The 27621-nt window shown below is 34.4% G+C and overlaps 1 protein-coding gene and 1 pseudogene across 1 annotated transcript in view; one reads left to right on the top strand and one right to left on the bottom strand.

Annotated features, from left to right (window-relative positions):
* Positions 1-27621, top strand: part of KCTD8 (potassium channel tetramerization domain containing 8) — a 139186-nt gene that overhangs the window by 53711 nt on the left and 57854 nt on the right. The window lies entirely within an intron of this gene.
* Positions 25315-26249, bottom strand: LOC123624530 (annotated as a pseudogene).

Here is a 27621-nt window from a genome sequence, read left to right as displayed (position 1 = left end):
CTTTTCACTCTCTTAATGCTGTATGCTGGGATCATAAATTCTTAATGTTCATGGAGTCCAATTTACCACTCCTTTTCTTCATGGTTAGTGCTTACTGTGTCCTGTTTTAAGAAATGTTGCCCTGCTCTTTCATAAAGGTGCTTTCCTATACTATATTCTAGAAGTTTTATTATTTTGTCTTTTACATTTTACTTCTATAATTTACCTGGAATTGATTTTTATGTATGACGTGAAGTAGAGGACAAGTTTCATTGTATTCCATATGGGTATTAAATTGTCCTAGAGAAATGCATTGAAAGGGGCTTTCCCTTCCCCGTTGCATGACGCGCTAACTCTGTTAACAATCAGTTGTCCGTGTGAGTGTGACGGATTGTCCGTTTTGTGTTCACTTGTCTGTCCTTGGGTCAAAACTGCATTGTCTTAATAATTGTATTTTTATAATTCCTGATACCCTGTAGGGCTGCAGTCCCCCAACCCGTGGGTCCATGGGAAAAATTGTCCTCCATGAAATCAGTCCCTGGTGGCAAAAAGGTTGGGGACCACTGCCGTGTAGAGCGTGTGGAGCATGTAGTCCTGCCTTGTTTTTGCTCAGTAGTGTCTTGGCTCTGTGCAGTCCACATTTTTGTATTAGTTTGTCAAATCACACACACACAAACACAAACAAACACACACATACATGCACCCGTACACACAGTTGTGATTTATGTTGGGACTTCATTCAATCCCTAGAGCAATTTGGGGAAAATCAGTCTTAATATTTTGAATCTTCCAATCCATGAATGTGATATATCTCTCTAGTTTTTTAGGTCTCCTTTAACTTTCCTCAATAAAATGTTCTATTTTTTTCTGTGGAGAGGTCTTGCACATCTTTTTTGAGTTTTCATCGCAGTATTTGATTGTTTTTCCTACTGTTGTGCGGGGCAAGTTTTAAAAACTAAAATTAATTTTTAAAAACTATCTAGCACCCTTAAATCTTTCTAAAATGATTTTATATCTGGTTTAGTAATTCTCGTTATATAGCTAAATTTAGTACTAGAACTATATATTTTGTCATTTCCCTGTGATAATCTATGGATTTTGGTTTCCAGCAACAGGAACTGATTTTGGCTAACTTTTGCAAAAGAGAATTTACAAAAAGAACATAGGTGATATTAAAGATTTCTGGATTTCTGAAGGATGTGTTTTGAAAACAAGCGGGAACCAAAGCAGCCCTACAGCACTAGGTAGCATGAAGTAAAGTTTGATAGCACACTGCCCCTGTGATGACTTGCCCACAACTGTTCTTGCTCATCCTTGCATATTTTCCTTACTTGTAACATTCGCCACAGAGAACATTTAATAGCCAGGCATAGATCTCTTCCCTACTCTTCTTAGGCAAAGAGAGTGAAAATTTGGTTTTTGGGCTTCTTTAGTAGGAGGCAATCCCTAAGAATTTATTATTGTTTTTTACTACACGCATATTTTTCCATGTCTGTACTCCTGACCTAGGGTGGGAGGAGGTAGGTGATGTTTCCTTTTTGAGGGATTCCAGTAGGGGCTGTCTTCACCGTAAGTCCTGGGTAGGCAGTGGAGGGGTTGACTTTATGCTCTTAAGGGGGATGTCAAATTCTACGGTCTGGTGGGCCTAGCGAAAGAATGATCTTACCAAGGCCACACACAGTAAGAAGTAGAGAGGAGACTGTGATTCCTTGGGTATTTTTGAAAAGGAGATTTGGATTCTGGAGAGCAAAACCGCAAGTCGCCACTCCTCCTTAGAGGAAGATGAGAGATGACAGTTTGGTGCCTATCAGGCGGTTCTCGCTCAAGTTTAGTGGTAAGTGCTTTTGCTAAATGTGAGTCAATACCGTGATAGGATTTCAATAGGATTTCTGGGCCTACCTTATTCTTAGCTCAATAAATAGAAATAAATATGCATGAAAAAATATATATAGATATATAGATTCAAGTAGAAGATTAGATAATTAGGAAGTCAAGACTTGGTATAATCCTTTTTAACTTCTTTTCTGTAGAAAACTATATTATTAAGTTATCTAAGAGAAATCTACCCTATAACTTAATCTTTCTAAGAGTTAAGATAAGATGTACAGAGCTTGCTTTTTTTGCAGAGCAATGGAATTCATTTAGGGTTGGTATTTTGCCCCTTTCCTATTCCCAGGGATGGCTCCAATTTCGACTGTTACCCACAAAATGAATAATGCTCTGCAGGTGTTTCCAGATGTGTTAGACTTGTGGAGATTAATTACATTTAGAATAATGTTTGTATATATGCAAGACTAAATGTCATAATGCCATGGTAGTCTATTGCACTTGATAAGAACTTCAGAAATCTTTAAGGTCAATTGCTATCTAAAAGAGAAACTTGGCCTAGATATTGCTGGAATATAACAATTGTCTAGCATCCATTTGGAAGCTTCCTGGGGTGAGCAACAGTACTGTTTGAGACGGCTTTCTCCATTATCAGACAATGCTGAAGTCACTTTCTATATCAGTTGTTTAAGAAAGAATTCATGACCCTTCCTAACTTATCTTTTTTTCACCTGAATGTGACTTTTTTTATTCTAAAAATAATATGTTTCTTAAAAATACGATACAGATAGCAGAGAATTGCATGAAATAAAAATTGAAAGCTTGGAATATTCTTCTAGTACTAAAGTAATGCTTCCTCTGTGCCATTTCCACACGTTTGTCTAAGTTCAGCCTTCTGAAGCAGGAAAATGTGTGTCTGTTCTTTCTTCACATGACAGCCCTGCAGGTGTTTGAAGACAGCTGTCATATCCTCATTTCAGCGTGTGTGTCTGTGTGTGAGAGAGACAGTGTGTGTGTTTCCCTTTCCAACTGAGCCATATATTTTAAGTTGTTAAAATAATCGTTTTAGGAATAGACAAGACATCCTTAAAAGAGAAAATTGAATCATTTGCTATGTAAACAATTTGTATGACATTTGTGCAATTTGACTTTGTTACTGAAATTCAGGACAGTATTGAGTAGACCGACTTGACACTCTGAATGATGTTTTAGCTGCTGTTGAATTTGTACATGAATCCTCAGTATGAATGCCTGTCAATGGAGGATAGGTACACAAATGGCATTTTTATTTTGGACACCGAGTCAATAGAAAGGAACATCATTTTGTCATTAAAATGTTATGCGTCTCAATTGCAGTTTCTAAATAATGGAACTGAAAATCACAAGTCTCCTTTTGATAAAATAAAAGCCGAAGAAAGCATCACTTTAATTTGCAGCATAATTGCATTGAAAGATTTTTTAAAGTTCCCATGTCAGTACATGTATCACCTTCTTAATGAATAAAGGTGTCATTTCAAAGTCACATGTAAATATTCTAGTTCCCACACACACAATAACAAGTATTATCAACTCTTCTTGGTAAGAAAAAAGTTGTTATTGAGACACTTGACACTATAGTAGAATGAAGAACAAAATTGACTTGAGCCCATGATTGTCATTGAGATACAGTTCTCAATATTTTTTCTCTAACTTGTATGATTTATAAGAAAGTTATAAGAACATATAACTATTTAGCAATGTGTCTTTCTAAACAGAGACACAAGTTAGTATCAGTAGATCTATCCTTTTCAAAAAATTAGTGCTTAATAATCTATAGCTTAGCTGTCCTAAAATTTATCTGTTCCCTTTTTAATAAATATATAGGTCCTTTGTTTATTGGTTATTACAAATAATGGTGCAAAGAACTTCTTTGAAAATATATACGAGTATTTCTATAACAGATCCATGGAACTAGAGTTACTGGGTTCAAAATACATGATTTAAATTTTTGTCATTAATCTCTTATGACATTGTGAAATGTCTACTCATACGAGGAGTGTCGTGATGAGCACTAATTTTCCCCACATTCTCTCCAACACTGGAAAATAACTGCAATCTTTTACTTTTCGACAAATTGATAGTCAAAGACAGATATCTGATTTTATTTGTTGTTTATTTATTTTTGTTACTGAAGTTATGTATATGTGACCATTTGAATATCTTTTCCTGGGAATATACTTTGCTCATTTTCAGTTGAGTTATCTTTTATTATTGACTTATTGGAACCATTCTTAAATTAGGGTTATTGTATGTTGTCTATTATGTATGAGGCAAGTATTTTATTTTAGTGTGACATTTGTTCTTTATTTGTTTATGGAATTTTTTTTTTTCTACAGAAGACTCTTTTTTCTATTTTAATCTGTCAGTCTTTTATCTTATATCTTCTGGTTTTCTGTCATGTTTAGGGCAGCCTTTTCTACCCCAAGATTATAAACTATTATTTTCTCTTTCTCCTACTGATAATATTTATATTTTAACTGGATGCCAAGATAGAAAAAAAGCAATGTAATAAGTGCTAATACATATTATGAAGCACTTACTCTGTGCTAAGTGATTTCCTGAGATCTTCAAATGTACTAATTCATTTAATCTTCAAAACTACCTGGTAAGGTAGATTATCCCCAGTTTGGTAGATAGTAACACTGCAGCACAGAGAGATTAAGAAACTTACTAGAGATCACTCAGCAAGTAGGTGATGAGTCAGGAATCAAACCTCTGCAGTCTGGCTCTTGAGCTTGTTTGGCAAACCATAATTCATTACTCATGAATACAAACAGTTTTACTAAAGAAACCCGGAGGTGTGATATTTGAATATCTCTTTGTTTCCAGCACTGTATTGCATCCTGTGGGGAACGTGGTAGAAACTTAAGTGCTTCTTCAAACTCAGTAAGTTGTAACTTGAGAAAATAAAGGAAATCAAACCAGTAGATCCAGCCATTAAAAACCAAATTATATGTTTTGGAAATGGTAAGATCTTGGTGATAAAATTCACAGATTACATAGCAGGAAGGCTTTGGTTTTAGAAGTGCTTCTTACCTTTCTCTAAAATATCGAAAATACGTTGAATAAAAGGGGAGCTTGAGAGGAACAGAGATCACTATATTTATGATTGGAAAAACAACTCTTTTCACGTAAGAAAAATAATGTAGTAATTCAGTATAATACAGCATGGCACCTAGTGATTATCTGAAACAATCACTTTATTTTACCAAAGAAGAAAATGAGATTCACAGGGGAGCATGGTGTGCATGTGTCCCTGGGTAGGGGTTCTGAGACTAGAACTCAGCTTGCTGTCTCCTGAATTAGTGTACCTTCCACCACCCTATTTTTCTGCTGTATATCTTTTATAATATGGTCCTGATTGAAATAATTTTTAAACTAGTAATTATGCAGTGACCCTAACTTGACATTTTATGTTTATGCTGATACTAAATTGAGCATATTAAAGAAGCGTATACCTTCAGGGCGGGGTAGGAGTGGAATCTTGCCCTTGTTAAGTCCTTCCTCTATGGCTTTGGTAGAAATTTCCAACTCAGTTCCATCTTCTATATTTAGATATTTTAATAGCATTCAAGGTTACCATAAAAAGTATAGCTGGCAGTATTTCTTCCTCTTCACATGTTGTTTTTTTACTATACCATGAAATAGAAAAAACAAATAGAACAGATGAAATCTAGAACTTCTGATTAAAGAATATATGTTTAAATAGGATCTTAACTATCATGTCAGACGTAATTATTCTTTAACTCTCATGTTTTATTTTATTTTGATGATACCAGGGGAGAGCATTTATTTAAAAAATGTACAATGTATAAAATAAATTCTCTACTCAAAAATATATATAGAAGTTATCTTTTTCTCCTTAAATTTTAGCTAAATTACAGAATGGTGACCACTATATGTGGTAGTCTCATGTACATCCTCTGAAGGATATGTCCAATTCTGTTGATTGCTGTAAGCGGAGTCCCCTGTGGACTTAAGTTTAATATTCTTTGTTCTCTTTTGTCAGAGAATTGGCTTTAGAAGGGGACTCCTCTGCCATTAAGCAGTGGTGTTAACTGACCCCTGTGCAATCTGAAATAGTCTTGTAATACACTTCAGTTATTTGGTCTTTTATATGGAGAGCCATTGTAGTTATCTTATGGAATTATCTGTAATTAATCCTGGGTTAATCTTAATCAAGAGAAGAAGAATGCTTCATTCATTCATTCATTTAAGTATTTATTGCACTCTTTTTCTGTGCCAGGAGTTTGGTAGTGATGGAGGAAAGGGGAGAAAAGGAGAAAAAGGTAGACTGGTGAAGAAGCCAAAGTCTTAAATCCGGAGCACAGTCTCTGGACTTAGATTACTTGAGCTCCACCATTTGACCAGCTGTGTTCTCTTTGTCTAATCATTTAACCTCTTTGTTTCTTAGTTTCCTTTTCATTGAAAGGGGAGCAGAATTGTGTTATAGAGGAAGAGATATGGTTTAATTCATGTAATGTAAATGTTAACTATATTTAGATCTTTGTTTTGAAGATTTTTTTGCTTCAAATGCCTTTCGTTTAAGGCATTTTTTTCCTTTATAATTGAGTTTTGAGAAAAATGACATGGCATCTTACAAGGAGAGTAGTCTACAAACGTTATATCCTACAATTTCATACCATGTTAAAGTTTTCAAAGTATAATTTTAAACATGGAATCATTTGGGTCACATCTTACAGCAATCTTAAATCATAGGCATGATGGCCATTAATTAGACTAAGCGTCTCTTCCAACTTGCACAGACAGCAAATATCTGAAACAAAAATGGAATATAGATCATATAAATTGAATTACACTGTTTATTTCACTTGATTTTATTAACAGCTCCAGGGAACCTGACAGGGAGTAGAGAAAATGGGGATCTAAGAATATGCTAACAGATCTATAGATAAGATTAATTATTCTTTTATAATTATCAACTTATAATGCTTAGTCTTTACATATTTATTTTGTCATGAAAGCAGAAACTGTTCAAAGAAATATAAGGACAGAGACTACATCAGTCATTCTTAACTCATACATAGCAAACTGCTTGGATCTTTAGGGTCTTGCTAAATTTTTGGTAAAACAGGTTAAAGATTAGAGTTGAGTGAAAAGCAGTAAAAAAAAAAACTTGAGGGAAAATTAGACCTTTTTAAGCTGTAGTCAAATTCTGAACATTATGAAAGATTCAGAGTAATTTAGAGAGTAAGTTAGAAGGATGTATACTACTCAACTATGAGGAGCAAAACCTGTATGGAAAAACATTGTATGTAGTTTATGTATATTTAGGGTTCAGTACACATGTGTGTGTGTTTGTGCAATCATATTTTAAGTTTAGATAGTGATCATTTTGCAAATGTTGATGATAATTCTCAGATTTTGTATTTAGCTATATATAAAATATAGTGATTTTTCTATACTTTTTGTTAATTTTCTTTAATGATTATGCTTAACTCTTTCAGTAACTTTATTCATTTATTAAACATTTTAAGTAACTGCACTGTACCATATGGAAGAAGAATAAGTCACATTCTTATTTTGATATTGATATTATCAACTGGAGAAGTATTCTAATTTGGGTTTCTTAATTAATTGATCATGCTGTTTTCCTCAATGGCAAGCCAAATAATTTTCACAAAGACACTGGATGTTAATTCATTCGATTTATCTATTCTATTTATACAGAAGTCACATTCTGACAATCCTAGCTGTCAAAAAAAAACTCAGGAATGAATAAGAAAAATTTCTTAATGGAAAACATTGCAAATTTCATATACGATTAAAACGGTGTTAGAACCACACATATGACAGGGAATATTTTTAAATTATATGTAAAATTATGTTAACTAATTTAGTAATTTGGAGATCACAAAGTATTAACAGAAGGGATTGATTAGAGTTACTAAAACCTAAAACATCATATCATAGTTCCTAATGAGGCAGAAGACACCAGAAACAAGATGCTCAGTTATAAAGCAAATGTCTTATTGATCTCATTAACTCCTGAAAAAATGACTTTATCACTGCATACTTTAGTAATCAATATTTCTAATGCCAATATTGCCAACAGAAACATAAATTATATTGTGATGGTCTCTGTTTTCAAAGGCAGAGGATAGCATATATGTTTTGATGAATCTGTCCTCAACAATGATTGTAATTTTTAAAATAATTCTTTGTTGAATAAAGGGGTAAACTTTAATTATCTGGAAACAGAATTTGCATCATAACTGTCAGTTACTGAATTCTTCTTAGCTGATTCTAATGGTCATAAGATTTTCTATTTGAATTTTTTTATTTTTTTATTTCAGCATATTATGGGTCTATAAATGTTTACATGTATTGCCTTTGCCCCATCGAGTCAGAGATTCAAGTGTGTTCATCCCCCAGATGGTGCGTACCACATTAGGTGTGAATATACCCATCCCCTTTTCTGCCCTCCCACCTGCCCGACACCCAATGAATGTTACTACTAAATGTACACATAAATGTTGATCACGTAATACCAATTTGATGGTGAGTACATGTGGTGCTTGTTTTTCCATTTGTGTAATACTTCACTTAGTAGAATGGGCTCTAGCTCTATCCAGGAAAATACAAGAGGTGCTAGATCACCATTGTTTTTTGTGGCTGAGTAGAACTCCATGGTATACATATCCCACATTTTATTAATCCCATTATTGATGGGCACTTGGGTTGTTTCCACATCTTTGCAATTGTGAATTATGCTGCTATAAACATTTGAGTGCAGATGTCTTTTTTTATAGAATGTCTTTTTTTCCTTTGGGTAGATGCCCATTACTGGGATTCCTGGATCAAATGGTAGTTCTACTTTTAGCTCTTTGAGGTATCTCCATATTATTTTCCATAGAAGTTGTACTGTTGCGCTAGTTTGCAGTCCCACCAGCAGTGTATGAGTGTTCCAATCTCACCACATCCACACCAACAGTTATTGTTTTGGAACTTTGTGATAAAGGCCATTCTCACTGGAGTTAAGTGACATCTCACTGTGGTTTTGATTTGCATTTCCCTGATGATTAAAGATGTTGAGCATTTTTTCATGTTTGTTGGCCACTAGTCTGTCTTCTTTTGAAAAGTTTCTGTTCATGTCTTTGCCTACTTTTTAGTGGGGTTGTTTGATTTTTTTTCTTGTTGGTTTTCCTGAGTTCTATATATATTCTGGTTATCAGCCCTTTATCGGATGTGCAGCATGTGAATATTTTCTCCCATTCTGTAGGTTGTCTGTTTGCTCTCATGATAGTTTCCTTGGCTATGCAGAAGCTTTTTAATTTGACCAAGTCCCATTTATTTATTTTTATTGTTGCTGTGATTGCCTTTGGGTCTTCTTCATAATTTCTTTGCCTAGGCCAATGTCTAAAAGAGTTTTTCCAACATTTTCTTCTAGAAGTCTTATAGTTTCATGGTTTAGGTTTAAGTATGTTATCTACCATGAGTTGATTTTTTCAGAGGTGAGAGCTGTGGATCCTGTTTCAGTCTTCTACATGTGTCTATCCAGTTTTCCCAGTGTCTTTTATGGAATAAGGATGATTTTACCCAGTATATGTTTTTGTCTGCTTTGTCAAAGATTAGATGGCTATATGAGGATGGTTTTATATCTGGGTTCTCAGTTCTGTTCCTTTGGTCTATATCTCTGTTCTTGTGCCAGTACCATACTGTTTTGGTTATAGCCATGTAGTATAGCATGAAGTCTGATAAATTGATGCCTTCCAATTTGTTCTTTTTGCTTAAGATTTCTTTTGCTATATGGGGTCTTCTCTGGTTCCATATGAAGCATAGAATTATATTTTCTAGATCTGTGAAAAATGATGTTGGTATTTTAATAGGGCTTTCATTGAATCTGTAGATTACTTTGGGTAATACAGACATTTTAACAATGTTGATTCTGCCAACCCATGAGCATGGTATGGTTTTCCACCTGTTTACGTCCTCTGCTATTTCCTTCCTTGGTGTTTCATAGTTTTCCTTATAGAGGTATTTCACCTCCTTAGTTGAATATATTCCTAGGTATTTTATTTTCTTTGTTGCTATTGTAAAGAATACTGAGTCTTTGATTTGGATCTCAGTTTGATTGTTGTTGGTGTATAGGAATGCTACTGATTTCTGTACATTGATTTTGTAACCTGAGACTTTGCTGAATTTGTTTATCAATTCCAGTAGTCTGATGGCAGAATCTTTGGGGTTTTCTAGATATAACATCATATCATCAGCAAGGAGCGATAGTTTAACCTCTTCTGTCCCCATTTAGATGCCCTTGATTTCCTTCTCTTGTCTGATTGCGCTGGCTAGGACTTCCAGCACTATGTTGAATAGAAGCGGTGATAGAGGGCAACCTTGTCTGGTTCCAGTTCCAAGTGGGAATGCTTTTAGTTCTTCCTCACTGAGTATTATCTTGGCTGTGTGTTTGTCATACATGGCTTTCATCATTTTTAGGTAGGTCTCATCTCTCCCTGTTTTGTTAAGCGTTCTTATCATAAAAGTGTGCTGAATTTTGTCTAATGCTTTTTCTGTGTTCAGATCGTATGGTCTTTATTTTTACTTCTATTTATGTGTTGAATTACATTTATAGATTTGCGTATGTTGAACCATCCCTGCATCTCTGGAATAAAGCCCACTTGGTCATGATGGATTATTTTTTTATGATCACCTGAATTCGGTTTGTTAGGATTCAGTTGAGAATTTTTGCATCTATATTCATAAGGGATATTCATTTTTAGTTTTCTTATTTTGTTGTGTCCTTTCCTGGTTTTGGTATCCGGGTGATGTTGGCTTCATAAAACATGTTGGGGAGGATTCCTTCTCAATGTTGTGGAATAATTTCTGCAGGATAGGCACCAGTGACCAATTTCAATGCTTGGAATGATTCAAAGCTAGTTTTCCAACCCTGATAGAATAACTGTGACTGGAGTAGTTCTGCCTTAGGTGACAGCTGACAACTATTTGTCTTAGTAACAACTATTTGTGGGGTCGAGGTAAATAGTGCTTAGTGGTAGTATTAAAAGTTTATGTTATCAATGATCTAAGTTTCCATTTTAGATGCTGAAAAAGAAAAGCCAGTAAAACAAAAGCAAAAGAAATAATGAAATAAAGAAAGTTGGAGAAATAAAATGAATTAAGTACCAAAAGAATTAGAGAAAATCTTCATTATTGCAGTTACTTAAAATTGAGTTAAGAAAGTGAAAGTAGAAAAATAGAGCTTTAAGTAAGGCTTTACTTTTATAATATTTAGCTCAATTAACTGTGCCATTTTCTTTAGTGATTTTCACAGCTGACCTACAACAGTCTTTACCATGCAAAGTTGCATGCTCTTTTTTATGTAATGCAATTATTTAAATTATGGCCTTTACTCTGTCCTTCTATGTTATTTGAAGCTAGAAATACTCATTAGGAAGGAAAAGTGCATTTCCAAGCAAAATTGGGCTATAATTTCTATACCTGCTGTGTGTATTCAGAGAACATTTCTCCAACTGTGATAATAATATTACATTATTTATCATGACGGTAACTTGATGACTTATTTCACATGAAAGGCCAGTATTATGCCCTACAGAGATAACAGTGACTTTTTTTGTATAAAAGTATTGATCTAATTATTTCTTTAATGTTACCAGGAGAAATATGTTGCTGTCTGCACTACCAAAGCACGATTCTGTTTTATGCATATAATATAGTTAAATTCAAAGTTAATTTAAAAATCTTATAGCTTAAATGTTTTATAACATATTCTATATTATATTATTATCTATAACATATTCTTATTATTCTATTATTCTGTTTATAACATAGTCAAAAATGTTCATGTTGACAATGCTGACATTTTTATCTAATATAATTTTCTCATTAATTCTATTATATTAAGGATTTATACAAAAATTGTGACATAAAATACCTTACTTGTTAACAGTTTATTGTGTTTTAGTGTTAACTAAACATGTTTAATTAAAAAAGCTCAGGAATACTGCATTAAACAATATGAATCACAATTACTAACAAGTCTGTTTTGTTTCTCATCTACATAATATATAAATCAGTTTTAAATTATGTGACATACTGTAAATCAAAGAGTATGCAAACTAGATGAGATGATAAGAAACAATTAGATTAGAAACATGAACCCCTCTTGACGAGAGAAGAGTATCTTTATGTTTGAGACAGAAAGAGAAGGTATAAGCTTGATCAATATATATACTAAATATATAAACTTTTTGATTTTTTATTGTCAATCAAATTGATCCTGATTATGCTAGCTGTCTGCAGCATTTAAGTTTTGCAAATACTATATGGTAAATTGGGGTATATCAATAGTCATTTAGATAGCTGAGATCTATAGTATATTTTTGTTTAAACTATCTATATTAGTTGAATATACCTCGAGAATTTATTACTTAATTGCCAGTTCTTTGTTTTGCCATGTGTAATTTTGACCAGAGAGTACTTTTGAAACCATTTCCTTAGGGCATTTTATTCCAATCTGCCAAGAACATGTTTGAGAAAATTTCCAATCTTCTTTACTATGTTTGAATCTGTATGAATTCATTCTCTTTTTACATTTATTATTCATGAAAGTAGTTTATATAAAAATAAGGAATTTTAAAAGTAACTCTTATGGTAAATTAAAACCTAAATGAGACTTATTTTTCTTACTACTTAACAAAATGTACTCAAAGTAAATACTGGACTACTAGAAATAAACAAAATAAGCCCTAGAAATACCTAATATAAGATAGTAGAAATTCTCTAAAGTATTCATGGTTGAGAAACATACTGAAGTAGTTCAATTATAGTACATCCAGAAGGTATAGGAAAGACAGTGAAGTGGTCTCTTGGGACTTGATGAAAGGATATAAAAATAAGGAAGAAAAGAATAATGGGAGCTGAAGTTTAAGCTTAAGAACAGTGAGAAGGGGAACAATTCAACTACTTACTTTTCTGTTGTTTAGAGACATGTATGTTGCTAATACAAAGTGGGAGTTTAAAGTACCGTTTCTCAAATGGTAGCCCCATAAAACACCTCCTTTTCACATGTTTATAAGAATTCCTTAATATTAAAATTATCTTTTAAATTCAATGATTATCTTTGAAAAATGAATGTAAGCATATTCTGAATCAATTGCTTGGCTATTATGTCAGGACTCCAGATCCTACGTGTGTGCGTACATTTCCTAGCACTGCTTTAACTTTGTAGCCAGTATCAGTGAAGAGGGGGAGACTAAATGTGCAAAGGATGCATCTGAACCAAACCAAGCCCCATAGTGTGATGTGATTCTCTGCAACTGAAGGCTCCATAGTACTTTGAAATGAGAAAAATAGAATTAATTCAGTAGTCGGCACATAGGCATACTAAGTTGAAAAGAACCTGTAATGTAGCCAGTTAATTTTCAGGTAGTAAGCACTGATTTAGTTCAGCATAATGTTATCTATTGCATTATATCAATGTGAATATTACCATCTTTTATTGGCATACAATGTAAACCACATTTGGGTTTTGTATGTTTTAATTTTATAGTTGCTAAAGCCCTAAAAAAGCTTTATGGCTTTATTAAGGCAGGACTTGTTTTATGGTGCTTCACTTTACTGTCCTTTGCAGATACTGCATTTTTTACAAATTGAAGATTTGTGGCAACCATGCATCAAACAAGTCAATCTTTGCCATGTTGCCAAGAGCATGTGCTCATTTTGTGTCTTTCTTTTTGTTAAGTATCTTGCTAAAAATTATTTTCTATTTCAGTGAGAGGACCATCTGTGTTACAATACAATGGCGTAGAGTATCATACTTTTCAAATATTCTTTATATCAATTTTATGGTAACTTTTTAATCCTAACTTTATGCTTTCTACCTACCTCATTAAAAAATGTTTTGTCAGAATCAAATCTTGATTGTCTATTTGTTTTTAGTTGTCATCAAAACCCATATTTTTATGTTATCACTTATCTAATTGAAATTGAATCATTTTATGAATTTGCCTCCTATGTGTTAACATTTAATAAGTTTTGATATGCTATTTTCATTTTGGGTTTATTCCAGATAATCTGCAATTGTATGTTTGGATTTTACTTTGATTATAAAGCAATTGAACAAATGTTTTAAAATTTACAAAGTGTATTTATTTATATAATGGACTTGTAATCTTGACACTTCCTGTTCCCTAATATTTATGGTTCTTATTTTGATGTTTTATTCCTTTGTGATAAAACTATATATAGCAGTTTACAGCTTGAGTTTTTGTCGTTGTTATTTTCAAGGATTTTCTTATTTCTCCCCAAATCCGTGTTTCAGATGGTTATACATTGTGACGTTATATATTCGTTTAAAAATGTTTCCATAAATTTATAACTCAATCCCTATCAGACTTTCATTAATGTAATTTATGTCTGATCAATACCCTTGTAAGTAAATCTTTATGCCCATGTCTATTTTTTTGTTTTTTTAGAATAAATTCTCAGAACTACTTTGGGTAAAATTGATATAAATGTGTAAAAGAACAAACCGGTGAGGATTTTGTTTGACTATGTCTAATTTAATGTAGTCCTTTACTATGTAGTGGATAGAAAATGTGTTCTGTACAATTTCTGCTTTGGAATTTATTGCGGTTTCTTGGTGACACGGCACACCAGGATGTCTCTGCAAGATGAAGAGAGTTGTGTCTTTTGTTCTTTGCCGTGTCGCAGTAACTGGAAGAGTGCCTGGCACGGAACAGGCACCCAGCGCATTGAGTGATTTTTAAAACATGTTCAGTGGCTCATTGGAATACAAAGTCTGATATCTCTCTGTAGGGTGCTAAGTTCAATATACTATGGCTATTAACTCAACTTTATTAATTCTGTTCTTCATATTCTCTACAGATGTCCTAATTTCTATTTTTTAATTAGCTGTAAGTTGGTAGTGCTATCCACAATTGTATTTTGTTCACTTTTTCTCATACGTCTAATAGCCTTTGTTCCATATATTTTGGTTTTACCCTCTATAGCATATAAAGGAAAATGGGTATTATATCTTCTATGAGTGTTAATTAAGCGGTCTACCCTCTATTCCTTAATTTCTTTGGCACCTACTAATGTAGCCATTATTCTTTTTTGCATATGGATTTGCCTTATGTTTTTGCCTTTCATTTTAAAACATTTTCTTTCAAAAAGAATGTCCATCTTCATATAGTCTTTTTATATCACGTGTCTCATTCACCTCAATACATCACATCCTTAGCTTAGCTCCTATGTCATCTTCTCTTTACCTTCTAATCTCTTACACGTTACCAGATAAAAACAGTCCCTTAATAAATGTGTGAAGAAATGGATGAGTGGTAAGGTCAGTTGCGGGTAGCAATCACGACATTCCTGGAGCAGCTGTCAGGTATAAAGTCCTGGGGGACTTGACCTTGGTGCTATCTGCACGGATCGCAGGCCGCTCTGCCCTTGTCGGTGGAGACGACGAGCGTGCATCCTCAGGAGGGTGTGAGTAAAGCAGGAAATGTAAGTACTGACTTAGGTCTTTGCTTTAAGACAGTAGCCCAGGTTTTTATCCAGAAATTCTTCAATATAAATCTTCTCCTGGTTTGCTGGTGACTTAAGTTCATGACATTCTCTCTATGGTCTGCTTTGTGTGTAATTTGAGATGGTAACATTGACTCCAGGCCACACATCTTTCCTGGTCCCTGTACCAGATTTTCTATCTTCATCTTTAATATCACTCAAGAGATACAGTGTTTTCCAAGGTCTCAGATTAAGACTATATATTCCATGAAGTATTCATCCTGTCTCCTGATGATTAAAATGAGAAGGATTCAGTGTCATCAGTTGGCTATTTGGCCAGTAAAAAAAAAAGAAAGAATGAGATTAATCTGTGTTCATTATGGACGTTGGTGCAGATAGTTAGAATATAGGGGGCATATTGAAGTGAATAGCTCACTGCTGTTGGCCTCAGTGTTTGTGTATCAAGTGGCACTGGATTGAGGGTAACTTTGCAGCCCCAAGAGACATTTTACAATGTCCGGAGACCTTTTTGCCTGTCTCAATTGAGGAAGTGAAAAAGGAGTATGGAGGGTAAAGGCCAAGAATGCTGGTAAACCTCCTGTAGTTCACAGGACAGTACTACACGACAAAGAATTACCCAGCCCGAAATGTCAGTCGTGTGGAAGATGAGAACCTCTGTCATGTAAAACAGGGAACGTTTTTGAAACAGTGATATGAATTTGAAACGTGTGATATGTGGTGCTATAAAAATAGAATCGTTTATGATGGAATTTGTATAATGGATTTTTCTTTTCCTACTCTTGAGGGTTTTAAAATTTTTTTTAAAGAGAAAGACTAATACTGTGAGAAGGATCTTATTCCTCTTTCATTCCCTCACTTAAAGCTGTCCTGCCTACTTCATTACTGGTAAAAAGCAAGTGACATGATGAGAAACTCTGTGGAACTGTTTTTTAAGAAGTAAAATAGTACAAAAATGTAAGGTAGAATTGCAGATGAGGCCATTCTAGTTAATAACCATTTGCTGAAAACTTACCTTGTATGAACCCTTTATGACAATAAACATATTCTTTCTTGTGTAAAGAGACTGAAACTTTTAGTCAGAATTAACAGCTTTTAGAAATAGAAGTACTTGGTTGAAGCAGTGTTGAAGGTATCTTATGTAACAGCCGTAAGCGGCAGATGTGGTTGAAGGTCCTGACCACGTTTCTCTCCTCTTCATTCCAACAGAGCAGATCCAGGCTTCTGTTAGGAACATACTGAGATTCCATACAGACCGTGTTTGAAAAAGAGGAGTCAACTGCTAAAAAATAAAACAAAAAACAGGAAAAACACTGGCTGATCTATTCCCACTCCTTCTTTCATAGTGAAGAACACTGAAATTTAGAGGATGGGTGACTTACTTAAGACTGTAGCTAAAAATTTAATGAAATTTAGATCTTCTGACTCTGTAGAGAATTTCTTTCAGCACACTACTTTAAACTTTGTGTCTGGTAAAGGTATGATGATCTGAGAAAGATTTGGTCTGTGTTTTAGTGGAGGGAATCTATTAGTTTCTGTGGAGTAACTGTTGTAATTTCTTATCATTTGTGCCTTATTTCAGGCTTTTGAAAAATCGAATACAGAAGATGCAGTCATTTATGTGGATTCTTGTAGGGCTGCTCTCTCTCTCCCCCTTTCTCTCTCTCTATGTATATATAATGTCAATCAAAATATACAAATTTTATAAATTGCTATCATCTCCAGAATCAATAAGAAAGATTAGCAGGGAGTTCTCTACTCAAGAATGATAATGAGTTTTGTTTGCAGATTGATTTGAATTCATATTGTGTTTATCATCAAGAACAATATCCCATTGCTAGCAGCCTTTCTATGATCTGTTTCCTCTGACCAAATATTTTTCTCAGTGCTTCATAATGTAATAAAGAATATTATATGGGTCAGACATGTTTTCCAAAAGAATATAATCTTACAATTCTAAGATGGTTAAAGTGTGTAGGAGCTAATTTTATTCCTATCAGCTTTGAATTAAATTATCTTCAACACTGGGTGTGTCTGTATGTGATTAATATTCTAGTCTTCAATTATTCCTAACAGTATTAGAGGGTAGAAAATGAAGAATATGCATTTGGGGAATACATACAATATTCAAAGAGCTATTGCCAAACTGAGAAGGAGCAGATAGCTTCGAAAATGTTTTTTTCATATTTTATTTTTTTCATGGACTTTCCTTAGAAATCATGTGAAGCTGCCATGCCTTCTCAAGGTACCTAGGATTATGGCGTTTTCCATTGATGGAAAAATTTTAACATGTTTAATCCACAAAAGTGAGAGTTTTCCTGTCTTATGATAAAACATCCATTATGCCTTAATGACACGGGATGAGGATGGGAGAGGGGAAATGTCACAAGGTGGCATGCCTCATATCTTCTCTAAGAGATTGTATTTGTGCCAAGCCCCCTCCTCTGTGGCTGAAGCAAGCAGACTGAGCTCTGAATTATCATCATGGACACATTGTCTTTGTTGTCGTCCCTGTTACCATCATCACAAGCAACTCCAGGGTGAAATTGAGTACCTGCATCTACTACATGTTATATCTCTTACATATAGTGCCTCATTTAATTTTCACAGCAAGCTTCTTGGTAGCCATTTTTTATACCTGATTTATAGACATATTTACTGAGTATTAGAGAAGTTAAGTAATTTCCCTCAAGTTCACACCTCTGGTAACTGTCAGATTGTGATTTATTCCCAGTTCTCTTTGATTTTAGATTCTAGTTTTTACTTCATAGCTGCATACCATATTTTAACTACTTATTTTTTATCAGAATTGCTACTGCAAAGATGGCCTAGAGCCCCCTGCAAAATCGCTCATATTCTGATACTGATGACATCCAAGAAAAACAAAGCTCTGATGAAAACTGGAATTTGAAACTAAACCCAGAGATGTAAACTTTCTAAAAAGTCGTAAATTAAGAAGAGAAATTGATATATTTGAGATCAGCAGAACAAAATAAAACATTAGAATTATCTAGTGACGGTGTTATGGAAAGTAAGGATAGCATCGGTCTGAGATTTCAAGCTAATGGTGTGGGTATAGTTTTTATAGGTGAGGTCTGTCCCACATTTGTAAATCTTATAGGAAATTCTAACAGTGCCTTACTGATGACTGGAAGACTAACCAAAAAATCCACCTATGTGATTCAGACATATCTAATCTGAAATCGAACATATCTAATGAAAGCTTTTACTTATGATGAGAAATAGAATGATAATAGAAAAGCTGACAGGCTCATTGCATTTTTTTTTTTTCTGAATTGGTGGAGCTTTTCTATATAGAACACATAGTGGATGTAGTGGCCAGATTGTGAAGTATTGAGACATGAGGTTTTATGATATATGTGTCATTTCTTATATTTTTATATGTATTTTATGATATATATGTCATAGTATTCCTGGGAAATTTCAGCAGATGGAAGTTTCTGTGGTCTTAAATGAAAAGTCAGAGTTACACTCACTGTTGTCTCCTGTAGCTAAAATCTGTGAGGTCCAATTTAGAATGGATATTTCAATTTTATGTGGTAAAGCTTATTTGCTATTTATTTAGATTATTAAAAATGATTTCAAGATTTAGTGCCTGCTATTTCATGAATGTTTCCCTGTATGACCTGTACAAAACATATTATTAATTTTAGTTACATTTTAAAATCTGCTTTTCTTCTTCACTGGTTGTCACCACTTAGTTACGTTGGCTTTATGACACTTAGCAAGAAAATTGAGCAATTTGAGTTCTTTCTATTCTCGACTCATTTTGTTCTTTATTCAGTAAATTTGTTTTAATTGCTTATGATATAGTACAAATATTTGTGTTGGGTGCTCATGTTTTTAATCTGATTGCACAAAGCAACCTAAGGATTAATTGTATGTCTGATTATAATTAAGAATATGAGAATAATGGATACGTTACATCTCTATAGAGCTTTACAATTTATAAACTGTTTTGATATTCATTATAATTCATTTTTTAACACTTCACCTTAACTTGATGTCACTGAAAGTAATGCTTACAGAGAAACCTTCTAAAAAGAAATACAAGAGAAGGTGATATGAACTTACTAAGAAATGTGTAAAATGAGAGAGAAGGATTTTTCTTTTTCTCAAAGAATACTGCATATGAAACCTAATATTTGCCAGAAATGCAGTTGACTTATGACTGTTCATTTCTCGATATCTCAACATGTTTTAAATACAACCAATTTTAGAAAAGAAACCAGCAAGATTGTTTTTTATCTTTAAAAAAATAGAGAATTTATTCTTAAAATATTGAAAACCATTAACTTTTTCAATATCCTAAGGTAATACTTCTCTGATGTAATGTTCCGAAAGGAATGCTGTGTTTCTTATGGTGCCTAACCATGATCCCCAAATTTAGCAAGATTTTAAGAAAGAAATTTTAGTCTGTCAGCTATGTAGATGGAAAAACAAAAGCCCTGGGAGAGTAAGTGACTTGGACAGTAAGTCAGCTAAATGGCTACTGAATGGGGAATGAAATCCGCTTCTCTTTCCTTTTGTACATCTTTTCTCCACCACCGTGGAGTGGCAAACTCAGTCTCTACTACCAGTCAATAATGAAGTAAATTTCAGAGCTCTAAAATTTTAATGGTAATGGATTTTCCAAAGTAACTTGTGGGTAGTTAAGATTCAACTTAATAAAAGCTGAAACTATTTCCCCAGCTCAGTTCAGCCACATCTATTATTTGCTGGAAGCTTAAAAGCAGCTTTCTGGATGGCACTTACTACTTAAGAGCTTGATTCTCAGGGTCTTTTGTTTTCCTTTTTTTTTTTTTTATTTCAGAATATTACAGGGACACAAACATTTTGGGTACACTCTTTACTTTTGTGTAGTTTGAGTCAAAGTTGTATGTCTGCCCATCACCAAGATAGTGTGCATTGTACCCATTAAGTGTGAATTTCCCCTTCCCCCACCCACCTGACTGGTCTCCGCTGAGTTTTACTACTACTGTGTGCACATGGGTGTTGATCAATTAGTTCCAAATTAATAGTGAGTCCATGTAGTATTTGCTTTTCCATTTTTGGGATACTTCATTTAGAAGAATGGTCTCCAGTTCCATCCATGTTGTTACAAAAGGTATTAGTTCACCATTTTTTTATGCCTGAGTAGTACTCCGTGGTATACATATAACACAGTTTATTGATCCACTTTTGTATTGATGGGCACTTAGATTGATTCCACATCTTTGAAATTGTGAATTGTGCTGCAATAAACATTCCAGTGCATGTGTCTTTTTGATAAAATGATTTTTCCCCCCTTTGGGAAAATACCCAGTAATGGGATTGCTGGATCAAATGGTAGGTCTACTTTTAGTTCTTTGAGGTATCAATTCTCATGGTCTTTACTAGTGCAGAATAGTTCATAGTTTTGTATTTCTAATGGAAAATCTTTATTTTTATTGAGTACTTACCATGTGTATTAATGTCTGTACATTTTATGGATGTCATACCTGTACAGAGTGAAAATTGCTTTAAGCTAGGAAAAGATGTATATAGTAGAGCCATTGGGGTTGCCAAAGAGTTTGTTAGTGATGTGGTCATCCAATTCTCAGTTGTGCAAAGACCTTTCCCTAGTGCAAATCTATTTGTCATAGTCAAGGAAGAAACATTTAGTGGATGTTAGGAAAGATCCTTTAAAACTACAGTAAGTCAATACAACATGGTTACCATTGCCATCAACAAATTTAGCAACTATTTGATTTACTGGTTTTCATTTACTTGATTTTCATTCAAGTTTATTGAACCTTAATTTACATACAGCAAACTGTGCCTATACTTAAGTACACAATTCTAGGGGTTAGTTTACTTTATGTTAATGTTTTGTCCAAAGTGCCTTCTACAAGCAATAATTCTAATCATTATGTGTTTGTATTTGAAAATGAATGCAAGTACTTGGATCTAAATATGGGTCATCTAAATATTAGTAAAAAATAATAAATTAGTATTTAATGTGAGATAGAGGCATTACTTTACTTTCCTATAAAAGAAATATTCTGGAAGCAATGTGTAAATCCTCAGTGTGCTTTGGAAATTAATATTTTAAAACTTTCTTAAATTTACTGAATATGTGTATTATAAATTGCTTAGAACAGTGTTTGACACAAAGCAAGTGCTCAATATGTGGTGGCTCTTTGTAATGGTACAGTAAATCTTCATAACAATTGTATGATTTAGAAATTACTTTATTTTTGTTGAGGCACAGAGATGTTGAATATAACTTGCCCAAGATAAGACAGCTAGTTAGTGGAAAATCTGGGATGTGAATACAGAAAGTTTATTTCTAGGGATTGGGTATTCTTAATTCATACTGTCTATAAAAATTTGAATAAAATAATAATAATAATGATAAGTAAATTTATCTCAGAGTTGGATGTTCTTTCTGAGCTTTGATTATTTCAATATACCCTTAGGGTTTGCTCTCAGTTCCAGTATTTATAAAAACTCTTGCAACTAGAGCTATTGTGGGGAACATTATGCAAACATTCTTTATTACTCCATGTATCATATTAGAAATATTTCATTTGCCAAAAAGTGCAAAGCAGAGAACTATAAGTATAAGGAAATAGAGATGGTGAAGCTGAAGTTAATGTGTTTAATACTTGGAAAAAAAATGGATTCTGAGACTAATGTGCGCAGTAAACTGACAGATCCAAACTTGACTTGATTTTCATTTGTTTTCAGATGAATTTCCCAAACTGTTAGAAGTAGAACACAGCAAAAATCGTGTTTTCAATTTCACTTCATACAGAGTTTGAACTTCCATGCTATAAAAATAAGAAGGTCTTTTGACCCCTGACTTTATACGCTTCAACTTTTTGAACTGCATTTTTATTTTCTCACAAATTAAAAACCATATCTTTCGGCAAAGAGCCCATTAGAGGAACAAATCTTCCTTGAAAGTGTTCTGAAACAGCCTTCATTTTCATCCTTGTGTAATTTGATTTCCAAACTGAGAGCCAACTGGAGCATGTCAGAAACAGCTGATGAGTAGATGAAGTAATGACTTCTTACATAACAAGATTAGTTTTCTCATTTGGAAAAATAAAGGAACGAAGAATACGAGCTGGTTAATTTCACTGTCAGAATACCCATTACTCATGCATGGAAATCTTTTTGGAAAACAGCTTGCCTTCAGATGTTCATATATTGGAAAGAGGAGTATCAGTTGTGGACATACATAGTAAATAACAAGAAGCAAAAAACAGCTAACTAGACAAACCATCAGGCCATAAAGCAGAGGAAGAAAATGCAAATGTTTTGTATAAGAATAGAGGAGCAGAAATGTGAAAAATAAAATGATACTGAAGCTTTAAATTGTGTAGGTAAATGGAATGGAGAGTGGAGGTAATTATCTTGATAATTCAGGCCCCCCAACTCTGCAGGTAAGTAAAATGCATGGGAGTAGATCTGAGGTTTTTTTATACAGTGGGCTTCAATTAATCACTTTCACCAAATCAGACTAAATTCTAACCCATAAGAGTTAAGGGCATATGGTACAAAATTGAATTCTGATTTTAGAAATAAATTAATCGAGAAATGTAGACACTGACACCTACCAAAATGGACATGCACACAATCATGTTTAATCATAGTGTCATTGGTACTGTGTTACTGTTCATGAAGATAAAAATGGCCCAGAATATAAATTAATATATGTTCAAAATGTATAAAAGACTCACTGAACATAGAAGATGCTTAGTCTATTTAATGAACAAGACAAACAAATGATAGATACAGCACAGAGTTGTAAACGTAACAGAAGCAATGGCCTGCGTGCATCTCACACAGTGTAGAGCATCTCAGATCTGGGCATTCGCACAGTCGCTTCCCTGGTCACAGTTGTTTTTCCTTTGTATTCGGAAATTCTATCTGGAGAAGTTATACACTGAGCTGAAATTTATCTTCACCTCGCCACTCTTGAAGCAGATTAAAGGCATATTTTATATCTGCCAAGTTTCTGTCGGCCTTGTTCTTAGTGTCTTATGCCTCGTTTAACAGTAGGTTGATTATATCCCCCCATCAATTAAGGAGATGGGGGTACACCTCCTTCTGTAGGGCTGTATGTAGATATTTTCTCAGTGTGGGGAAAGAGCAAGACTAAGCAAGCCTGCCACTAACATTTTTGTGCCTGGGGAAAGGATTTGTATCATAAGTCTGAATATATAAAGTCACATAACTAATTAGCCAGTTATTAAATAAAATAGGTTTTATCTTCATACCTTGACCAATATATTTTCACAAGAACCTGGAGGGATAGGTTTAAATTTAGAATTCTCCAGTGCCTCAGAGCTCTAGAATATGGCAGTGCTGGGAGGGTCCTCAACCCCCAATCTGCAGTCTTAATTCCAGGCTCTCACCTTGCCATCCGCCTGTGTTTTAAAAGGACTTACGTACATTCCTGAGGTACTCCAGTTTGCACGTCCCAGTTCCATACAAACCACAAAAGAAACAGCTGTGGCTAGACATCTGCATTGTATATATTCAAACAGACAACTGTATTTTAAAGTTCTTTTGGCCAGAATTGTAGAAATTTAGAGGTAAGCCAAACATAGAAATTCTTGCCTTAACCAAGATTATTCTTTGCACCCTATTTGCTCTTATGCTGAAGTAATCTGATCTGATCTTTAAAACAATGGCATGTGATAGACTTGGCAGATATATCACTGGATGAAGAAAATACAATTTAAGAATGTCAAGTGAGTTGTTTAAAATCACATGTAGTAATGTAAGGCTAGCCTGAAATTGGAACATGCCTATTCCAAATTCCTTACTCTTCAAAAGAGGATAAATTGATAATATGTTGGTGAGTGTTAAGCAACCAAATATTCAGACATTTAAAAAATTCTTACATGAAGAAGATAACACATAAAGTCTCCAAGGGGAAGCCAATATCAGTATAAGACCATGAGTAGAAAAATCTTTATTCCTAAAATGTTATTAGGAACAACCTGAGGGTCAATTGAGGGAAAACTTAAAAAACTTGGAAGGAAATTTTATGGTGAATATTTATTAGTCAATCTTAAGATTGCAAACTCTGAATAGTCTATTACATACATTCTTTATCAATATTTTGTAAGTCTGCTGGAAGTTTCTAGGGGAACTTGGGAAAAATGGAAACAAAATTACTTTTTGAGAGTTAAACTGTGAAGTAAACATATCAGATCAGAGATATGCAAATTTGCCCTAAAAAGAAAGATAAGCTTCTTCAATTACAAGACTAAACTTAAACTTATTGAATACAGTAAAATATCAGAAGAAAGCATGTATCCATCAGTTAGTCAGAAAATGACATATAGAAAAGAGAGGATCTCAGAAATAATAGTGGACTGTGTCAATCCAAATATAGTCTAGGGGAGAGGGTGTCTTTCTCAACAAATTTTCAATATTTCTATCTCATTGTAAAGGACATTTTTAAAGTGAGTATGTACTCACCAGACTGTCTTATGCTGTCATTAAGTGTTTAATTCACTTAGCCGTCTCTCTTAGTTCTAACTCGGTACTCTCTGGAGCTTTGTCTGATAAAGATTTTGGTTTCTATGTAGATTAGTCCATATTGCCTCTTTGTGCTTGCTGGTGTGATACAGACCATGAGATGATGATGTTTTATTGGGTTTCTTTCAGTTATATATCAATCAAGAGGTATTTTAGTGTATGTTTGAAACAATTCTCTTATTAACAGATTCGTGATACTTTAGTAATGTTCCTAGCTTAAACAAACACACAAAAAAAAATTACATTTTCCGCCTCTCATAAAGGATACTAAGGATGGGATAACAACAACAAAAAAATCAAATGATCCAAAACAATGGTGATGTTACAGAATCGTCATATCTTTCTTGAACCGTTTAGCATTTGAAAATAAAATGTCTATACTACCCAAAGTGATCTACAAATTCAGTGGAATCCCTATCAATATACCTCTTCAGGTACTCGGCCAGCACGGAACGTGTCCCTTTCAGCAAAGTACTGGGTGGTCACGTCTCCAGTGAGGAGTTTGGACAAGCTGACTTTGACTTCAGAATGACACATCCTCTCTAACCTGTCCTACAGGGTGTTCCACTCGGCATCAACAATCAACTGGTAATCCTCATCTCTGTGGACTCTCATCTTGGCATGATCCTTCTCAGCTTTCAACTCCAGTTCAACATTTAAAGGGGCAATCATGTGATAATCGTACTTTTGGGGTTGCTTCTCAAACCCAGCGTAAGAGAAAGTATTGAAGGCAACACCAGCTACCAGCTGAGACTGCACTAGGGCTTCACCCTGTACCTTCTTCAGTCGATCGTTTTAAGCTGCAGCAGCTCATCGGGCATCACCACGAATCAGCCACCATCTTGGTGAAGAAGGCTGTGCCGGGAGCTCAGCTTGCGTCTCAGGGCAGTCAGGGCACACTTTTCCAGCGACTTCCTCTGCTTCGTCTTACCCACCTTCTTCATGGTCACAGTGATCTCCTTGTTCTTGTTACCTGCCAACTGGGTGGCTGTACAGAAAGCTCAAGTGATGAGCTGGAGGTGAAAACCTCCCTCTACATACAGTTTTACCTGTTTCAGAAACTCTGCGGCCAGCAAGGTGGCTGAGGTGGTGCAGTCTCGGGATTTGGCAATGTCTGCTGAAGTCTTGGCTCCAGGATGGACAAGATCAAGGAGTTTCAGAATTATGGCCCCATCATTAAAAATTGTTGCTTTGCCTCTACCATCCATAATAAGCTTGTCTGTGCCGCGTAGACCCAGTGTGATTCTTATAGCTTCAGCAGTCACCTGGCAGGTACTGATGTTACTCACAAGCTAGAGGATGCCTTGGGAGCTATCAGTCCCCTGTTTCAACAGAGTAACTGCTGTGGACATGATTCTGGAAGCTTATTCAGTGGCCTGTTATTCTTCCTCTCTTCTCTGTGTCCAGGCTGCCCAGCAACCCACAGTGCCCACACAACAGAAGTCCCCTAAACTTACTTTCTAGGTACATCAGTGTGCATTTAGGAGTTAGTTCTGTATTCATACAGTGACTATACTTCCTCTATTGCTATTTTTTGAGGTTTTATTCCTTGGATAATTTCATATACTCTTGCATTGGGAAAAAAGTGAAGGATTGAAAGGGGAAAAAAAGACCAACATTAGTATTAATCATGTCTTTATTTTATCCTGAAAAGATAACATATTATTGATCCCCAGCGATTCAAGTCCTAGCTTGAATGGCTTTTCTATTTGCAGATGCAATTAGAAAGTCTATTCAGTTCAATTTAACTCCATTCAAGTGAGTTACCTGACTTTAAATCCCCAACATTTGTTGAGTACCTAAATATGCTTTGAGAAATAAAGAGAAATAAAACACTCCCTCTGCTCTCAAGGAGTTTTGAAAGAGCTATATACATCATTTGAAAAATTTTGAGGGAATATTCTCCATGATTATTTGAAAACATACCTCTCCCTCCAATACATGTCACCTAACTTTTTTAAAATCATAAGCAAATACACCTAAAATGCAAAAAAGAATCTGGATTTTGTAACAGAGTGTGGAGAATGACACATAGAAAATAATTATGGTCTTTGATTTCTGATGGATGTCTATTAAAAAATGTGTGGACAATCTGGTTATGATTACAGGTCTCCATTAGTTTCTTCTCTTAGTTCAGTCCATTTAAGAATCTTCTATGATGATGTCATGTTATTAGATTAGATAATGGCAGTGATATAACCAAGAGGAATAAAAAAGGCAGTATTCTGCTCTTTTAATTCAATTGAGGAGTCGAGAGATGCAAATGCATTAATTTGGCCTTTGTTTTGCAGATCCTGAATCACTGCATCTTACTTCCACACTGTAAAGCACATTTGTTTCTTATCCTCTCACTCTGGATTTGTTTGGTAGCTTCATGTTTTGTTGAATGTTAACTACTGTGTGGTTTCACTCAGTTCTCAGCATTGCAAGGACAGTCCCTCCAGGTATCAATGGCATTATATTACTTTTAATCATAGTTTATTATACCCTTTAAAGTGAGTAGATTTTATGTGAAACTTCTGAATAGGAGACTGAAGATCTTCAAGGGAGTAGAATCTAGAAGTTCTTGTAAGTGTGGTAGTCATTGTTAATGATTTCTACCATTGTTAATCATTAATAAGTAACCCCTTTAAAGGGGAAATGAAATAAAGAAAAGACATGCATGAGCTGAGGTCTCTCTAGGCCCTAACACATAAACTTCTTTTATTCTGCCTGTTAAATCTC

Source organism: Lemur catta, chromosome 19 (genome assembly GCF_020740605.2).
Source record: "Lemur catta isolate mLemCat1 chromosome 19, mLemCat1.pri, whole genome shotgun sequence".
NCBI classification, from domain to species: domain Eukaryota; kingdom Metazoa; phylum Chordata; class Mammalia; order Primates; family Lemuridae; genus Lemur; species Lemur catta.
This window is presented reverse-complemented; position numbering and strand designations above follow the sequence as displayed.